At 32.4% G+C, this 17,738-nt stretch overlaps 1 non-coding gene across 1 annotated transcript; it reads left to right on the forward strand.

The window, feature by feature from the left end:
• Window positions 1–4,278: 4,278 nt before the first annotated feature.
• On the forward strand, window positions 4,279–4,351 carry TRNAR-UCU (transfer RNA arginine (anticodon UCU)). Its single transcript has one exon. It is a non-coding gene; the product is annotated as a tRNA-Arg (tRNA).
• The last annotated feature ends 13,387 nt before the right edge of the window (window positions 4,352–17,738 follow it).

A 17,738-nucleotide genomic window follows, 5' to 3' on the forward strand; every position in this document is an offset into this window, starting at 1 on the left:
CTATAGGGCCTTTAAACGTACAATACTTCTCTCTCTTATAATTTAATGATTATCACTAAAATAGAGAGGCTTCTTAGAAAGAAAAAGTGTCGTTATCTAATGGGTAGAAAATAACCACCCACCACCCAAGATTACATGGCCACATTTCTCAAAGATTTTAGGAGGAAAGTCGAACATTGGAGAACGGCTTCTTCCATCCCTCTTTAAGAAAGGGTTCATGACCATGGAGAGGTAGACCACAAAATCAATTTTGAGTTCTCATTGTTTTAGGAAAGGGCCTAATCTCTGCGATTCCAAGTCTCGCGATACCGTCAATAATCCTGGGAAAGAGGTCCATCTCTTCCTTCAAGATTTCAACATAAATCACCATACCCATATTTTCTTGTAAAAATTAAGGTATTATGGAAATAAAAAATTGACTTTCTTGGGAAGCAAGAAAGTAATATGTTTAAAAGAGAGTGAAAGAAGACATAATACCCATATTTTGAGGGTCACCCTTTTGGGGGTTATGGGAATGGATCTCCAATATAGAGATGAGTCTCCATGACAGAGAGGCATGACCTCTGAGAGAGGGGTGGTACTCCCAAGAGTTTTAGGTTGGTTAACTTCCACTTCTAGATAAAGAAAATCTCTATGTTGCTCTGGAGGTTATCTTTCCAATAGCGGTATTGCGGTGGGAAAGATAATGTTCATCGACGGTGTTGCTCGGTCAAGAGAGCGGTATAGAAGAGAAGATCGGTGATGGTATGTTACCGATGTTTAGAGATAGGTATTATCTCTTATAATCCAAACTGTAATATCTGTTGTGATAGTGGATTTCTAGTTGCCGAGGCTGTGGATGTAGCTCTACAGGGTGAACCACATAAATCGTGTGTTGTTGTGGTGTGCTTTTTATGTTTGCTTTATTTCTCGCACTCGATTTATAGTTGTATTCATCTACTTCGCATTTAGTCAATCATGTACACGATCTTGGGTGAGATCCCGGTGTTTGGACTTCCCGGTTCTGCAAGCTAAGGGGCTCTCGAGAACCTTACAGTCTAAACTTCTGGAAGCTAGATATTTTGATGTCTAGAATTTAAAAAATATTGTGTTTGTATGGAATTCCAAAAAACCTTGGAGCATATGTTTGATTGAAGAAGGGATTTTAGAAACCCTACCATTGGAGTTCCTGTCATCAGATGGCGATATTTGTTCAATGATGGAAACTTTAAAATCGTAGGTCATCCATGAAAAAAAATGTGGTTTATTCGTCACAAAATAAATGGGTGAGGGCATGCCTAAACTTTGAGGGATATCGTGGTCATTTATGTTATTTGAATTATTTTTTATTTTTTTATTTATACACTTAAATGAGTAGGGGTGGCAAAGGATTAGCTAGACCCAGGACCCGACGGTTATACCCGACCTCTAGTCTGGGTATGGGTCCAAATTTTGGACCCGAATACTATTCGGGTTTGGGGCTGGGTCGGGTCATGTACCCATAGTCTTAAGGTATATGATGACAATCATGTGCCTTCAGGTGCGCGCTAGGTGTTCATGTTGTCACAATGTTGACAACATTTAGAGTCTTAGGGTATATGATGGTCAAAAAGAGCCAAAAAAAAAAAGGGGGTGAGGATTGTATAGAGCTGAGCCTCTAAACAATCAAAGTCAAGCGCACCTTCAAATAGTGTCAAGAAATGTGGTTTCAATACGATAAAACTTTTTGATAGCCTTAAAATATATTTTCATCTCTAATTACAAAATTTAAAGCGATAAAAATATTGTAGATTGAGCAGATCTATGAAAATCTTGAAAATCAATGGTAAAAAAAGGCATTACAAGGTGCACTATTTCCAAAACTTGAAATCCATTTTTTTCTCATGTCTTTGCATCTTGAGGTCGAGATGATCAATTTGAGGATATTTGGGCATGCAAACAACCTCTTCTAATGAAAGTTTTGAGGTGCGCCCTAATTTGATTGTTTAGTGCCTCACACTTATATAAATTTTTTCCAGAAAAAAAAAAAAAAAAACTCATAGCCATAGGATGGCAATGGGTCTAACAAAACCCAAGACCTGATGAGTAGACCCGGGACCCGACAGGTCCAAAATTTAGACTCAAATACTATTTGTGTCCAGGTTCCGTTCCAACCGGACCCGACCTGTCATTTAGATATGATATTAAGGAAGAAATAGAAATGGTTTAATATAACGTCAATATTTTTTTAATTGACCAAATAATCCATATTGTAGTTCACCTCAAAGGCTATCATCTCAACAGTCTAATATTAATATTAATATGGTGGTTGATAGCATGTATAAGTATTTAAATTTTATCTTTATATATATATATATATATATATATATATATATATATATATATATATATATATATACTTAATAATGTGCTGAAACTTTGGGTGCTGATTCTTCTAGCCCTTACGCACCTCTAAAAAAATATAAATAAATAATTTAAAAAAAAAAAAACCAAAATAACCTTTAAACTTTCAGAGGCAGTTTGATCATCTTTAATTTCCTCAAATTGTTTTTTTTTATAAATACAGATGAAACCCAATCAGTTGGGCAAATCTTGCGAAATTTAGTTAGATATGGGTTTTATAAAAAAAATGTGTAGGAAACAAAATTGTGAAAGGCAATGTAGTCCATCAGTCATTTTCGAACTTCAGTCTTTAATAGGGGCACGGAACTACTTGTATGCACCCTTTGTTTTAATAGGGGCATGGAACTAGTGGTATGCACCCTTTGTGGAAATTGGAAGTTTCAAGCAGGTTTCCCGTTATAGTTCGATAGTAAACTACAATTTTTGGTTTCCAAAACCAGAAGCTCTACAAATCAAACCTTCCATGAAGATTTGAAGTGCTCTCAAGAGTCCACTTCTAGACCTTGAAGTGCTATCTGGAGATCCAAAGAGTCCAGAAAGCAAGAATTTCATTTGAAAATGGGCTATCGTTGGAGAAAATATAAAACATAAAAATAGGGTATGAACATAAAATACAAAAGAGATTTAGAGGCATATGAGCTCAAAATTTCTATGCAAATGGTGGCCATTAATTCCCCTTTATAATAGCAGAAAATTTACGTCCGTACGTGAAAAAAAGAATAGAAATTATGAGAAGGTATATGGAAAATTTTGTCTTCCATGTGTCTTCTTGTTCTTTTTAGTTTGCCCTTCGGTCTGATGTTCGCAACATAAGACCGGTTTTTGTTTAATTGTTTGTGTTCTTTATTTCAAGTTTAGGACTTTTGGATAAGCTAAGGAGGTATCTTGGGGTCGGTTTGATTTTTCAAACATCAAACCGCTCCAAAAGTTGGGGTAGTGTTAGCCTTTTAGGTCAGTCCAATGTTTAGAACATTGGACCATCTTAAACTTTCACAATCTCTCTTTCTCTCTCTAAAAACTCATTCTCTCTCTTTAAAACCCAATCTCTCTTTCTCTCTCTAAAAACTCATTCTCTCTCTTTAAAACCCAATCTCTCTTTCTCTCTCTAAAAATATCTCTCTCTAAAACTTATTCTCTCTATCTAGAAACCCAATCTCTCTTTCTGTCTCTAACACTATTTTAGCATATGGTTTTTTCTTCTCAATGGGTAAAGCCCAAACCCAACCCACGCCACCCCAATAGAGCCTTAACAGGTAAGGCCCGGCTGAGGTTCAGCCTGAACAGTTCCAAGCCTCAAGCCGGGCTGGACCGTTGGCAGCCCTAGTTGTTACACTTTTTCATTGTTGTTAGTTCATCCTTATTTCCCTTTTTATATTAATGCATTTATAACGCTCAATACCTTCCCAACAGAAGTGGACAATCCCAGTTCCATTGTGTTAACGTTTGGTAAGTTTGTTTTCAAGTGGGAGAGAGGAGTGTGAAAGAAAACTTATATACTTCTCCTTATCCAACTGTCCATTCTGAATGGAGGGCTAAGATTGCCTCAATCACAATGTCATGTCTCTAAACTATTTTATTTTTAATTTATTTTATATAAACTTTTTTGACACCAAATTTTGAACATCCAATCCTCTATTAAACTCGCACTAGCATAAAATTTTAAAACAGTATTTTCAATAAAATAAAATAATCAAAATACCCCTGAAAGATTGAAGAGGTATTTTGGTCATTATATTTTATCTAAAAATTGTTTTTAATATTTTTTATAGGTGAGCCCCAATGAGAAGATGGCATGTACCGAATTTATAATTCACAAAATTTGTATAAAAAACTAAGAATAAAATACTTTGGGACGTCGGATCTAAGATCAAATGGTAAGTACAATAGCTATGAACAGCACCCGTGGCCTAATGGATAAGGCGTCTGACTTCTAATCAGGCGATTGTGGGTTCGAGTCCCACCGGGTGTGCGTACCTAATTTGCGACCTTTTTGGCGTTTTACTTTACGCCTATTGGTTTTGACGTTTTCAGTCCTACAAATGTTCGGACCCAACGCTCTTAAACAATAGGAAATTCCGTTTACACCTATCGATTTTTTACTTTTTTGAGATTTTCAGTCCCACGAATTGATGGGATCCATCGCTTTTAAACTATAGTCCATTGGTTCTTTTTTCAGGAAATTTCGTTTGCATCTATTGATTTTTCCTTTTCAGTCCTACGAATTATGGGATACATCCCTTTTAAACAATATCCATTGGTTCTTTATTTAGGAAATTTATCAAAATATCTATGAGAGATGAAGTCATTTAACATCTTTACCTATAGTTTAATTTAATTTGAAGGTCCCTGTGAAAAAATGAAAAATGGTTCGATACGGATTACAACCCTATCAAAATCGAAGATTGCAATTTAACCATTGGAAAACCTATATATCAATTGTCTCGATTTGAACATTATGGTTGTGAAAAAAATTAGGATTCAAGCTCTAAAAATAGTATACATTGTAACAAGAGAAAATAACATATATATTTATTATATTTAACGTTAATACATAATTACCGCGAAGTTCTAGTATAATATGTATACCCGTTTTTTCAACGTCATAACATTTTTTAAAAAAAATAGAACTACCCTTTTCGATTTTTAAAACACCGAAGTGAGTACTATGTTTACCTCATCATATTATCAATGTTGATTCAAATATTACTATAAAAGATAATAAGTTAAATTATTATCTTAACTTTAAATTAATTATAATAAATTGATATAATTTTATTTTTATTATTTGAATATATTAATAATATTTAATTTTAATTTTAATAATCTGTGTAATTTTCATATTACAGTTAATGAAATTATACTTATTATTTTTTAATGAATATCATAATTACATTTTTAATAAAATTGTAATAACAATACACATTAGAATATCTATAATTAAAAATATAATTATGATATTCATTAAAAAATCATAAGTACTTTGCTATTACTTCATTAGTAATATATTATAATTACTAAAGACATCCTTAGGTTAAATTGGTTTATTATTTTTTGGAAAATTATGTAAATATCTGTTATATTTCCTGTTATTAAGAAAATACCTACAGCTTTCTGTTATTACCCAGATATATATTTTTCCAACTTCATAACACTATTTTTTAAAAAGACAAAACTGCCCATTTTCTGTTTTTGAAAAACCGAATTTTAATGCTTGTAACTCAGAGTGTTAAAAAATAATAATAATAAAAATAAGGTATATATATATATATGGAAACGGTGATGAGGGTAGCCGAAATCACTATTCATTTTCACCTTAGGCGTTAGGAAAACTTTTTCATATGGAAAAAACTACGCAATGCCTACAGGTGAAAATGAACAGTGATTTCAACTACCCCCATCGCCGTCCAAAGTTCATCACGCGGTCACGATTGTCTGGTAGTATTTTATTTTTAATATATTTTATACATATCATAATGGCCTAAAATTTGGAGGGTGTATTCATCAAAAATAGGGGAATCTTTAAAAAATATAAAACAAATATTTTACATGAAAAAATTGACCAAAATACCCCCAAAACATTTTGGGGGTATTTTGATCAATACTATTTTTGTGGATAATTTTTTTTATATTTTTATTAGATGCGCCTCAGTAAGATATATATACTTTCCAATTTTCAATTCATTCCGATTTATAAATAAAAAATGAAAAATAAAACACTATTAGACAATCGTGACCGAACGACGAAACTTGGACAGTGATGAAGGTAGGTGAAATGACTATTCATTTTCGCATACACGCGTTAGGAAGACATTTATATATATATATATATATATATATATATATATATATATATATATATATATATATATATATATATATATATAAGTAATGATCCTATAGAACCCTTCCCCACCCATATCTGTAAGACCCTAAAAGATCACCATTAAAGTTGACACATATCTCTAGAAAATTTATCATATGGATGTGGGACTTGACTTTCCAATAGATCTGTGCCAAATTTAATGGTGATCCTTTAGGGTCCTACACACATGGGTGGGGAAGGGTCCTATAGGATCTCTAGAAAAGTTATCACATGGGTGTGGGACTTGATTTTTTTATAGATTCATGTCAAATTTAATGGTAATCCTTTGGGGTCCTACACACATAGGTAGGGGAGGGTCCTATATGATCATTTCTCTATATATATGTAATACGATACTTATTTTTAACATTATTGCTCAAGTGTATTGGTAAAAGCTTATGATCCTCTTAAAGAGGTTTTGGTATCAAATCCTGTCCATTCTATGATGGTTCCTTTTTTTTTTTTTTTTCGCTGTTTAATAAAATAAAAAGCATCCACTTTTTATTTTTAAAAAATAGATTGCGATGGGGGACTCGAACCTTTGACATGAAAGTAAAGAAACATGCATGATAATCAAAAAGCTAAGCCCATTCATGATGGGCCTTTTTTTTGGCTTTTTAATAAAATAAAAAATCTATCTTTTATTAAAAAATTACAAAACCGAAAATGGGAATTTTCGTTTTTTTTTAAGTGTCATAAAGTTGAAAAAACGGACATATCTGTAATAACTGGAAAGATATGGATATTTATGTAATTTTTCCTTATTTTTTATTGTAAATTTTAACATATAAATATATTTAATATCACCTGTAGTTTTAAAGGATTTGATTTTTAAAAATATTGTCATAAAATTTGTGTATTTTAATAATAGAGATTATCTACAAAGATAACATTTATCTTTTGTACATGAAGGTCACAATCATTCTTATCCCTTAAATTTCAAAATGGATGGTTGTAGAGTATCATTAAATAAGTACAAAGTTCCAAAAAAATAATTTCTTGGATTTCGTGACTTACCCCAAACCATTCAATTTGACATCTAATGAGTGGGAATGATTATGGCATCCATATACAAAAGATAAATAGTCTCTTTATAGACAATCTCTTAATAATATGTTATAATTACTAAAAACATCATCATGGTTAAATTAGTTTATTAATTTTTTTATTTTTAATTGTAAATTTTAATATATATATATATATATAATATCACCTATAGTTTTAAAGAATTTGAGTTTTTAAAAGTATGCTCATAAAATTTGTATATTTTGAAATAAATATTGAAAAATAATATGCATTTGGCATTTTCTTTGGTAGAATATGCCCTTTTTATTACATACTTTATTTATATATGATTAGGCCCATGCTTTGAATGTGAATAGGATGTCCCTAAAAATGCTTTGTTCCAAATACTATTTGAACTTCAATTTTCAAACTTTTGAGTTCAATATCATCCTCAATAACAAAAATTGTAAAGTTCAACAACATCCTTCTGAATTTGGATTGGAAAATAGTTGAAAGATTTTGAGTTTGTATTAATTTTAACTTTAACTTGGAACATTAGAAGAGACTAATGGTTCAATACACCTTTTAAAAAAATGGATATCCCCTCTAATACTCTTTCTTTAAAAGCAAATATTCCATATACATTTTTTTTTTTTTTTTTACAGTGGGAACCTTTTCAACCAAATATTCCATATTCTTGGCTTTCTTTTGTTTTTTTTATTTTTTATTTTTTTTTACAACATGAACCTTTTCAACCTTAGGCTTCACAAATATCTTTACCACACCACTTCAAAATTAGTTTATTTCAAAATTAGTTTTTATATCCTTTTTTTTAGGCTTCATAAATATCACCTTAGAGGGTTCATAAATATCTTTACTTTATGATTTGAAAATTAGCATGTGAGAACCTTTTTAACCTTTTTTTTTCCTTGAGGCTTCACAAATATCTTTACTTCACCACTTCAAAATTAGTTTTGATATCCTTTCTTTGAGGCTTCATAAATATCTTTACTTCACCACTTGAAAATTAGTTTAGATTTTTTTTTTGAGGGCTTCATAAATATCTTTACTTCACCATTTGAAAATTAGCATGAGAAAATAATGCGTTACTGTTACTATTAATAATAATAATAATAATAATAATAATAATAATAATAATAATAATAATAATAATAATAATAATAATAATAATAAAAGAGTCGATGGCAAAGAGATACAACCGATAAAAAATGGCCGTGGAATTTTATTGTTGGTATCTTTTTATCTTTATTTCCTTGTGAAAATGATGTATGGCTCGGTGTGTCACTCTGGTTGATAAGAAGATGCCGTGATGTCCTTTTCTTTCTCTCTAGATGGCAAGGAGGTGCAACTTTGCCCTTTTTTTCACTCCACATGATACTATACGTAACAAAGAGATGCAACTGTTTCTTTCTTTCTCTCTAAAACTCACTCGCCCAATATTATCTTTAAAAATAATCTCATTATTTATTTATATTTTTTTTTACTTTTGTCCTTCTCTCTAAAATCACTGCCCTACATTATCTCTAGAAATAGTCTTCTTTTTTATTTATTTTTTTGACCTTTTTCCACCCTAAGGAGATGCAACCTTTGTACTTTTTTTTTTCTCTCTCTAAACTTTCTTAGTAACGGGAAACGATGTTTATTTCTCTCTTTGACCTTTGTCCACCCTACGGAGATGTATCTTTTTTTTCTCTCTCTAAACTCTTTCTTAGTAACAGGAAAGGATGTTTATTTCTCGCTGACAAGGAGATACGACCCTTCATTTATTTCTCTCTTGCAAGGAGATGCAATCTTATTTTCTTTTTTTTATATCTTTCATAATAGTTATCTCAATTTTTTCACACAATACCCACTTTAACACCTATTTAAAGTGACTTACCCTACATTATCACTTGCCCACACAATGCCCACTTTAACACCTATTTAAAGTGACTTGCCCTACATTATCACTTGCCCACACAATGCCCACCTTAACACCTATTTAAAGTGACTTGCCCTATATTATCACTTGCCCACACAATGCCCACCTTAACACCTACTTAAAGTCACTTGCCCTACATTGTCACTTGCCCACACAATACCCACCTTAACACCTATTTAAAGTCACTTGCCCTATACATATTTAAAGTCACTTACCCTACATTATCTCTGGGCATAGTTTTATTTATTTTTACACTCATCCACCCAAGTCACTTGTCCTACATTATCACTTGCCCTACATTATCTCTAGGCATAGTTTTATTTATTTTTACCCTTATCCACCCCTTAACCTTCACTTAATAATGTAATAGTAGATATATATTTGCACAAAAGGATGAGACGTCCCACTCTAATCTACTCATATAACACTTGCCAATGTTTGTAATACGAGGCTCCTCTCTTTACACCAGTATTCGATTGCACGTACCGGCCTCGAACCCCGGCCATGGTCTGGGTAACTGGCTCTAACTGTAAAAGTCCCAACCATGCTAAAAAGGGTTAAAATGTTTTTGCAAAAATCTCAAAAAATACCCAAAAAAATAAAATAAATAAGTCTGAAAATTATATTTAAAGTATAATTCAACACCACCCAATCTCGAAATTCATCTCTGGTATTTTTTTTCTTTGATGGTAACTTCTCATGTTTCTTTCTACTCTCCTGTTAATAATGCAAAATTGCTAATATTCATAATGTAACCACCCAAAAAGGTATTTTCTTGCTTTGATGGGAACTTCTCATGTTTCTGTCTACTCTCGTGTTAATAATGCAAAATTGCTAATATTCATAATGTAATCGCTCAAAAAGTTTAGATAAAGAATATCACATACAACTAGTGTATTTGTATGGTATAACAGGGGCATCATGCATTCTCATTTTCTTCTTGGTGTGTTTTTGTATGGTACAAGAGGGCATCATGCATTCTCATTGTTGTGTTTTTGTATGTTCTTATTTTCTCCTGGTGACTTGGCTCTTCTTCACTACTATGACAGTTATGCACAACAAATCAATCAGCACAACAACATCATGATCAATCTAAAACCAAGTGTGACGTTGTGACAATTTGTGGAATTGGGTATGATGTTGATTGGGATTAAAACCAAGTCTGACGTAGAGGGTTGCTGTTGTGCCAATTGTGGAATTGGGTATACTATTGATTGGGATTAAAAGCAAGTCTCAAGTACTGTGGAACTGGGTATACTGTTGACTGGGATTAAAAGCAAGTCTCAAGTATTGTGGAATTGGGTATACTGTTGATTGGGATTAAAAGCAAGTCCCAAGTATTGTGGAATTGGGTATACTGTTGATTGGGATTAAAACCAAGTCTCAAGTATTGTGGAATTGGGTATACTGTTGATTGGGTATTGTGGAATTGGGTATACTGTTGATTGGGATTAAAACCACGTCTCAAGTATTGTGGAATTGGGTACACTGTTGATTATACTGTTGTGGAATTGGGTATACTGTTGATTGGGATTAAAACCAAGTCTCAAGTAGAGGGCTGCTGTTGTGCCAACTGCCAATTGTGGGATTGTTGTGCTAATTGTGGGATGGGGTATACTGTTGATTGGGATTGATACATGTTTTTGGCCTATTTCCTATTTTTAAAGCTTGGGATTTGATAATCATTGATGTGTTGACATGCTTGTGTTTTGGCCCATTTTTTTTTTTTAAAGGTTGGGATTGATAATCATTGATGTGTTGTTTTTAAAGGTTGGGATTGATAATCATTGATGTGTTGATTCGGATTCATACCATGTTTGTGTTTAGGCCTATTTCACATTTTTAAAGGTTGGGATTTGGCCTATTTTCCATTTTTAAAGGTTGGGATTTTTGGCCTATTTTCCATTTTTAAAGGTTGGGATTCATAGTCATTGCTGCATTGGATTCATACACATTACTGTTTTTGTGCAAATTGTGGGATTGGGCATACTGTCGATTTTGTTTTTGTGCAAATTATGGGATTGGGCATACTGGCGATTGGGATTGATTTTATGTTTGTGTTCCCATTTTAAAGGTTGGGATTGATATTGGGATTGTTACTATGTTTGTGTTTTTGCATATTTCTCATTTTTGAAAAGTTGGGATTGGGATTGATATTATGTTTGTGTTTGGCCCTATATCCATTTTAAAGGTTGGGATTGATACTATGTGTTTTGGCCTATTTCTCAATTTTAAAGGTTGGGAATGTTACTCAATCCCCTTGAATGAGATTACCTAACCAATAAAAACTGAAAATAAGGTGAATGAGTGTTGTTAAAAATTTATGAAAGGTGATTTCTTCCTTAAAACATGAAATATCGTTAAAAATGCGCTTTTGGTTATCACTAAAGACCAATATATTATCAAAATAGATTATTATAAATTTATGAAAAAAAGAATGAAATACCACTGTTATAGAGACTATAGTGGTGTTGGGTTCGTTAGAATACCCAAAAAGATTAACAAATGTCTCTAGATAATCTTGTATATTTTAAATATTGTCAAAATATGTTGTTTAAAATTATTAAAAAGCTTTATGTTGGTTTGAAAATTTATTTTTTATCTCTAATATTAAAATTTAAAGTTAAAAAATAGTGTAGATCGAGCAGATCTATGAACACTTGAAAATCTTGAAAATTGACGGTCTAGATAACACATTATAAGATGCACTATTTTCAATAGAGTAATTATCCTATATGACCCTCCCACCCCATGTGTGAAGGACTTTAAAGGATCACCATTAAATTTGACACAGATCCCTAAAAAAGTTATCACATGGGTGTAGGAGTTGACTTTTTTAAATATTTGTACCGAATTTAATGGTGATCTTTTGGGATCCTACACACATGGGTGTAAGAGGGTCTCATAGAATTATTACTCTTTTCAATACTTGAAAACGTTTTTCTTTATCAACTCCATACATCTTGAGGTTGAGATAATCAATTTGAGAGTCTTTTTGTTTGTGTCAAGAGGTATTTTAGAAATAATCCAAAAAAAGGGGAAATTTAAAATAAGTATTTATGGCTAAAATACTTCCCAATCTTTTCTAAAATAATAGAAAATATTAAAAATATATTACAACAAATTTCTTATTTTTAATTTTTAATTTTTTTTTTTTTAATCCTCGTATTTATTCAAAGATATGGGAAATTCCAAATCGTTTGATGTGGTTCGATGGTTTGATCATCGGACTGCCTTGTGTTTTTTTTTTTAAGTAAATAATGTTGTCTGATGGTTTGAACATCGCACCATCTTTTGCTTTTTTTTATTTTATCTAAATCAAGCAGTTTGATGATAGAATCATTGGATCGTATGATTACTTAGAAAAATTTAATAGAAGGTAGTCTGATGGTTTAAACATCATACTACATTGTTCAATTAAAATAATTGAACAACATGCCGTCTGATGTTGAACCATCGGATTGCTTGGTTTAATAAAAAAATTGTATAACCGTGTTTTCGAACCAAAAAAAGAAAAGAAAAAAAGAAGGTCCAATTTACTCCGTTAGACAAAATTCACTATGGGAGTTATTTTTAGGAATTAAAATTTGGGGTATTAAAATGCTTCGATCTATAAACTAACTTAAATAAAAAAATATTAATAATTGCTCTCTATGCCTTTAAAAAATGTCTCAATATTGAACAGAGACCATCCAATTTTTAAAGAGCAAGATCTAAATATTTCCAATCTCAAAATTATTATTTTCTTTCAAAATAATCATCTAGTGATATTATGTGATTCTCAAATTTTTATATTGTAAAAATCCTCCCCAGTAGGTCTTCTAACTGAGGGTGTAGATGTACAATATGCTCCTGCGGGTCTTCCAATCCTGTTTGTGCTATACTATGCTCTGTGGGAGCGCATGTTGTACACTTACTCCTGGGGTAGAAAACTTGTTTGGAATTTTTTTTATTTTTTATTTTTACCTGAAATTTTGGAAACCACCTAAACAGATGATAATGTTTAAAAGAAAACATTTTAATTTTGAGTTTTAGATCTCACCATTAAAAAATTGGACAATTTCTATTTCTAGTCGAACATTATTTATTTAAAACGCATATAGAATACAACTTTGGATATTGTTTTTAGTGTTTAACATGTGGGTTGAAGAGGTAACATCCCCAAATTTTGGGTTGCTAAAAATACTCTTAGATTGGATTTTCCCTGATAGAATCATTTGATTTAACTTGTGCAGGTTTAATGTTGCACCTCGCTATTCTTGCTCACTCTTACGGCCCTCGTCGATGACGAGAAATGCTAATGGAAAAGGGGTATTTGATAAAGAAAAAGCTTATATAAAGCCAATGCTCTAAACAATCAAACTAAAGCTCACCTCAAAAATTTCATTAGAAGATGTTGTTTTGATGCCCAAATACCATCAAATTGATCATCTTGACATCAAGATGCATAGAAAAAGAATGGATTTTAAGTTTTGGAACTAGTGCATCTTCTAACGTATTTTTGGACCGTCAATTTTCAAGATTTTCAAGTTTTCGTAGATCTGCTCGATCTACACTAGTTTTTAAGCTTTAAATTTTATAATTAAAGATGAAAATATATTTTAAGGCTATTACAAAGATTTCTAGTATTGAAACCACATTTCTGGACACTATTTGAAGGTGCGCTCTACTTTGATTGTTTAGAGCCTCGGCTCCATACAAACCACATCCATTTGATAAAGGGTATGGTTTGTATAGGATTGAGGCCCTAAACAATCAAAATACGAAATACATATAAACAATATCGAAATATGATTTTTCAATAGGAGATATTTTTGCAATGGCTTGAAAATTTATTTTTATTTTTAATCATAAAATTTAAAGCTTCAAAAATAGAGTAGATCGATCAGATTTATAAACACTTGAAAATATTGAAAATTGATGGCTCAAATAATGCATTGCAAGATGCGCTATTTCCCAAACTTGAAATCCATTATTTTTTCACGTCTATACCCCAAGTTGAAGATGATCTATTTGAGGGTTTTTCAATATCGCGACGAGCCCTTTTGGTGATATTTTGAGGTATGCCTTAATTTGATTGTTTGGGACCTCAACCTTATATAACTTTTTTATTTTATAAATACCGAAAGGAAAAAAAACTTTCCTCATGTTATAGCAGTAAAAAGGAAATTTATAGAATAAATCACAATCTATAGTCAAAATACAAAAGTTGACATCTATATTATGTCTTTTCTATTCGAGTCTCACTTTTTTGATACATAGGATTAAGCTTAAGTTTGGGATGTTAACACTTCTCGTCATCACATACATATTAAAAATACAAGATACATAATTTGAAAAATTAAATAGCCCAGAAGTTGTTGAAGTATTTGGTTTTTTTGCTTACTAAATTACTTTTTATATTTATAAATGCATGGCGGTGAGAAGTATGAATGCCATAAAATTGGGCTTAATTTGAAATATTGAAAAAAGTTAAAATACAATGTGTGGTCCCAGGATTTAAGTTTAAAATATAAAATAAAGGGTATTATTTTTTAATTTTGATAATAAAATAGAAATTTTCAACATTCCTCATTAGAAAAAGGAAAATTTACCATGCTATAGGTTTGGACTATTTAACACTCTGCCTATATATTTTTTATCTAATTTTTAATATCCCATAATTCTTGTGTTCAAATTTCAAATTGCACTTGTCTAATGGGGCTTTAAAATTTGTGAAGAACCCCTTGGATAAAATGTTAAATAGCTTAATTTCTAGGTGCAAATTGATAAGGAAAAGTATTCAAAGAGACCATCTATTTTTAATGCAAGAAGATTACAATTATTCTTATTTGACATATTCTAAATGATATGGTTGTGAATGTGTCATTGACTAGACTGAAAGTTAATTTAAAATATTTTTTGAATTTTGTGACACTCCAAAATATCTAATTTGACATCCAATGACTAGTAGCAATTGTGACCTCCATGTAATAAAGATAAATCTCTATTAAAAAATAAGAATCTTGAAACGATACATTTAATGTACCTTGATATTGCCGGCTAGTGTTTTGGTGGAATTGAAAAGCACGTGTGGGAAGTTGAGGAATATGGGATTGTATAAAACGAGACTATTTATCTCCAGTTAAATAACGTCACAATTAGTTATAGGAAAATTGTTTCATGCGGGCTGGGCCGCATTTCTATGTATGCAGTCCATAAAGTGTACAGCATCCATCTTAAAGATGGATGCAAGTAGGTGTTCCATCTAAAAACAATGGAAATTAACGGTCCAAATGTTTTCTTACCACAGTTATTATTTCTGGCTTTTAAAATTTATTTATTTTTTCATATTCATGATCTTCATGTTAGAGATTACATATCCTTAAAATTAAGTCTTAAAATCCATCTCAAAAATACTTTTGTTAAGAGACCCGGTTTCTATGCGACCAAACCTGTACATGTAGAAATGCGGGCCTATTAATAAATCTATTTTTGAAATGGATTTTGCACTTACTTTTTAAGGACTTGAAATCTCTAACATGTAGATCATAAATATGAAAAAAATAAAAAAAAATTAAAAACTAAAAATAATAATTCTAATAAGAAAACATTTGGACCGTTAGTTTCCATTATTTTTAGATGGAACACCTACTTGCATCCATCTTTAAAATGGATCCTTTACACTTTTTGGACAGCATGTATAATCATGCCGTCCAGCCCGCATGAAACAATTTTCCTTTATTAAGAGGCCCGCATTTCTACTTTACTGGGCTAGGCTGCATAGAAACTGCGTCTTAAGTTCTTATCAATCGATGTGAAATTTGATAGCATGGATATCTCACAAAATATGAGAATTTATTTTTGGGAAATTATAAAAAACGCCCAAGACTACAGTTTCTATGCAACTTAGCCCCAAAGTAATTTTTTCTCTCACATTTTTTCCCCAAAATACACTTTCTATGCAAATACTCCCCAACCAAATAAAAAAGTAAAAATATGTCTAAACTATCCTCCCTTACTTTTACCTGACCCACGCCTCTCTCTCCTCTATCTCACCAAAATAGGAGCTCCAACACTATGTAAGTGCGGTCCAGCAGTAGGGCTCCGGCACTGTGTAGAGTGCGGTCCGGTAGTAGGGCTCCGGCACTATGTAGAGTGTGATCCAGCAGTAGGGCTCCAGCATTGTGTAAGTGCAGTCCGACAGTTGCAAAAGGTGGTCCAGCAGTAGATGTTATTGGATTCCAGGGCTCCAGTACTATGTAAAGGGCGGTCCGACAATACTCAGTTTCCGTCCGATAGTTGTCTTATGGCAGTCCTGCACTTGTGCGCTTCGGTAATAGGATGGTGCGCTTCGACAATGTGCTACTAGGGTCCAAAAAGTCGACGTCAAATCTAATAGAAAGTTTGTTTTGGTAAAAAGTGACAAACGGTTACGTTGGGGGTAAGTTGAATAGAAAGTATGGTCTTAGGGTTTTATGTAATTTTTTTTAACTTTGTACGGAATGAATGGAGCGAGTGAATTTCACATCTAAGGGCCAAAATTAATCATGACCGCTCTGTACGAAAGATAAATGTCTCATTTCTGAGAGTATCGACCCCCTTCGTTCGTGGGATGAGAAAGGACAACAACTCAGTTCCACCATTTGTTTAAGTAAACAGACGGTAGATAGGTGGCATCTATGTTATACTCCATATTACACATTGATGAATGGCTAAACGTGTCCTCCCTGTGCCTTCACAGTGCCCATAAATGGCGCCATCAAACTTGGGAGGATACGAGCACTGGACCTCCTAGAGAGAAAGAGGACGTAAGGCAAACTTAGAGAGAAATAAAGAGCATGTGAGATTGAGACCACCGAAGTGAGAGAGAGAAGAGGTAGCAACTGCTGAAGGAGAGAGAGGACGTAGCGACTGTGGAGTTTGGGGGAGCGAACCCATATTTGTTCAGCAATGAAGACTTTCACTTTGATGTACTCTCGATTTTGGATTTAATGGCGCTTTCTTTGTTTTGAAGCACCAAAATGGACTTTACCTTCTTTTTTCTCGCTCTATACGCTTCCTTTCTCCGTCTCCAACTTTACTTTGCCCAATACCTGCTTCACAGACACCCACGCCTGCTGCTTATCACTTTTCTCCAATGGCTATGGCACCTCAGGTATACCCTGCATATTCGATATTGACTGGTATTTTTTTGCATTTTTTTTCCCATATCTGAGTGTTTTTATTTTTTATTTGGTTTTTTAGTTGTTTCTTTTCTCCATTTTTTCTTTGTTTTCTTTTCTTAGTGTCTTTTGATGCAACCATGGAGATTCTAGTCATTGTTTGATGAAATAGTTCGAAACCCATGATAGGATTTTGGTTATGGGTTGATGAAATCCTCGAAAACCCATACCAAAAACTATGCAAATTCTAAGACTATTGTATTTTGATTTTGTAGTTTATAGTAAATTGTGTTAGAATCCGTGGGAGCATAGAATGGAGAATGGATGAAGATAGAAGAAGAGAGAGCATAACATTTACGTGGTTCAGGCCGAAGCCTTACATCCACAAATCCAAAGTCCCAAC

The sequence above is a fragment of the Amborella trichopoda genome, chromosome 11, assembly GCF_054954075.1.
Source record: "Amborella trichopoda isolate Santa Cruz 75 chromosome 11, AtrichopodaSantaCruz75HAP2 v2.0, whole genome shotgun sequence".
NCBI classification, from domain to species: domain Eukaryota; kingdom Viridiplantae; phylum Streptophyta; class Magnoliopsida; order Amborellales; family Amborellaceae; genus Amborella; species Amborella trichopoda.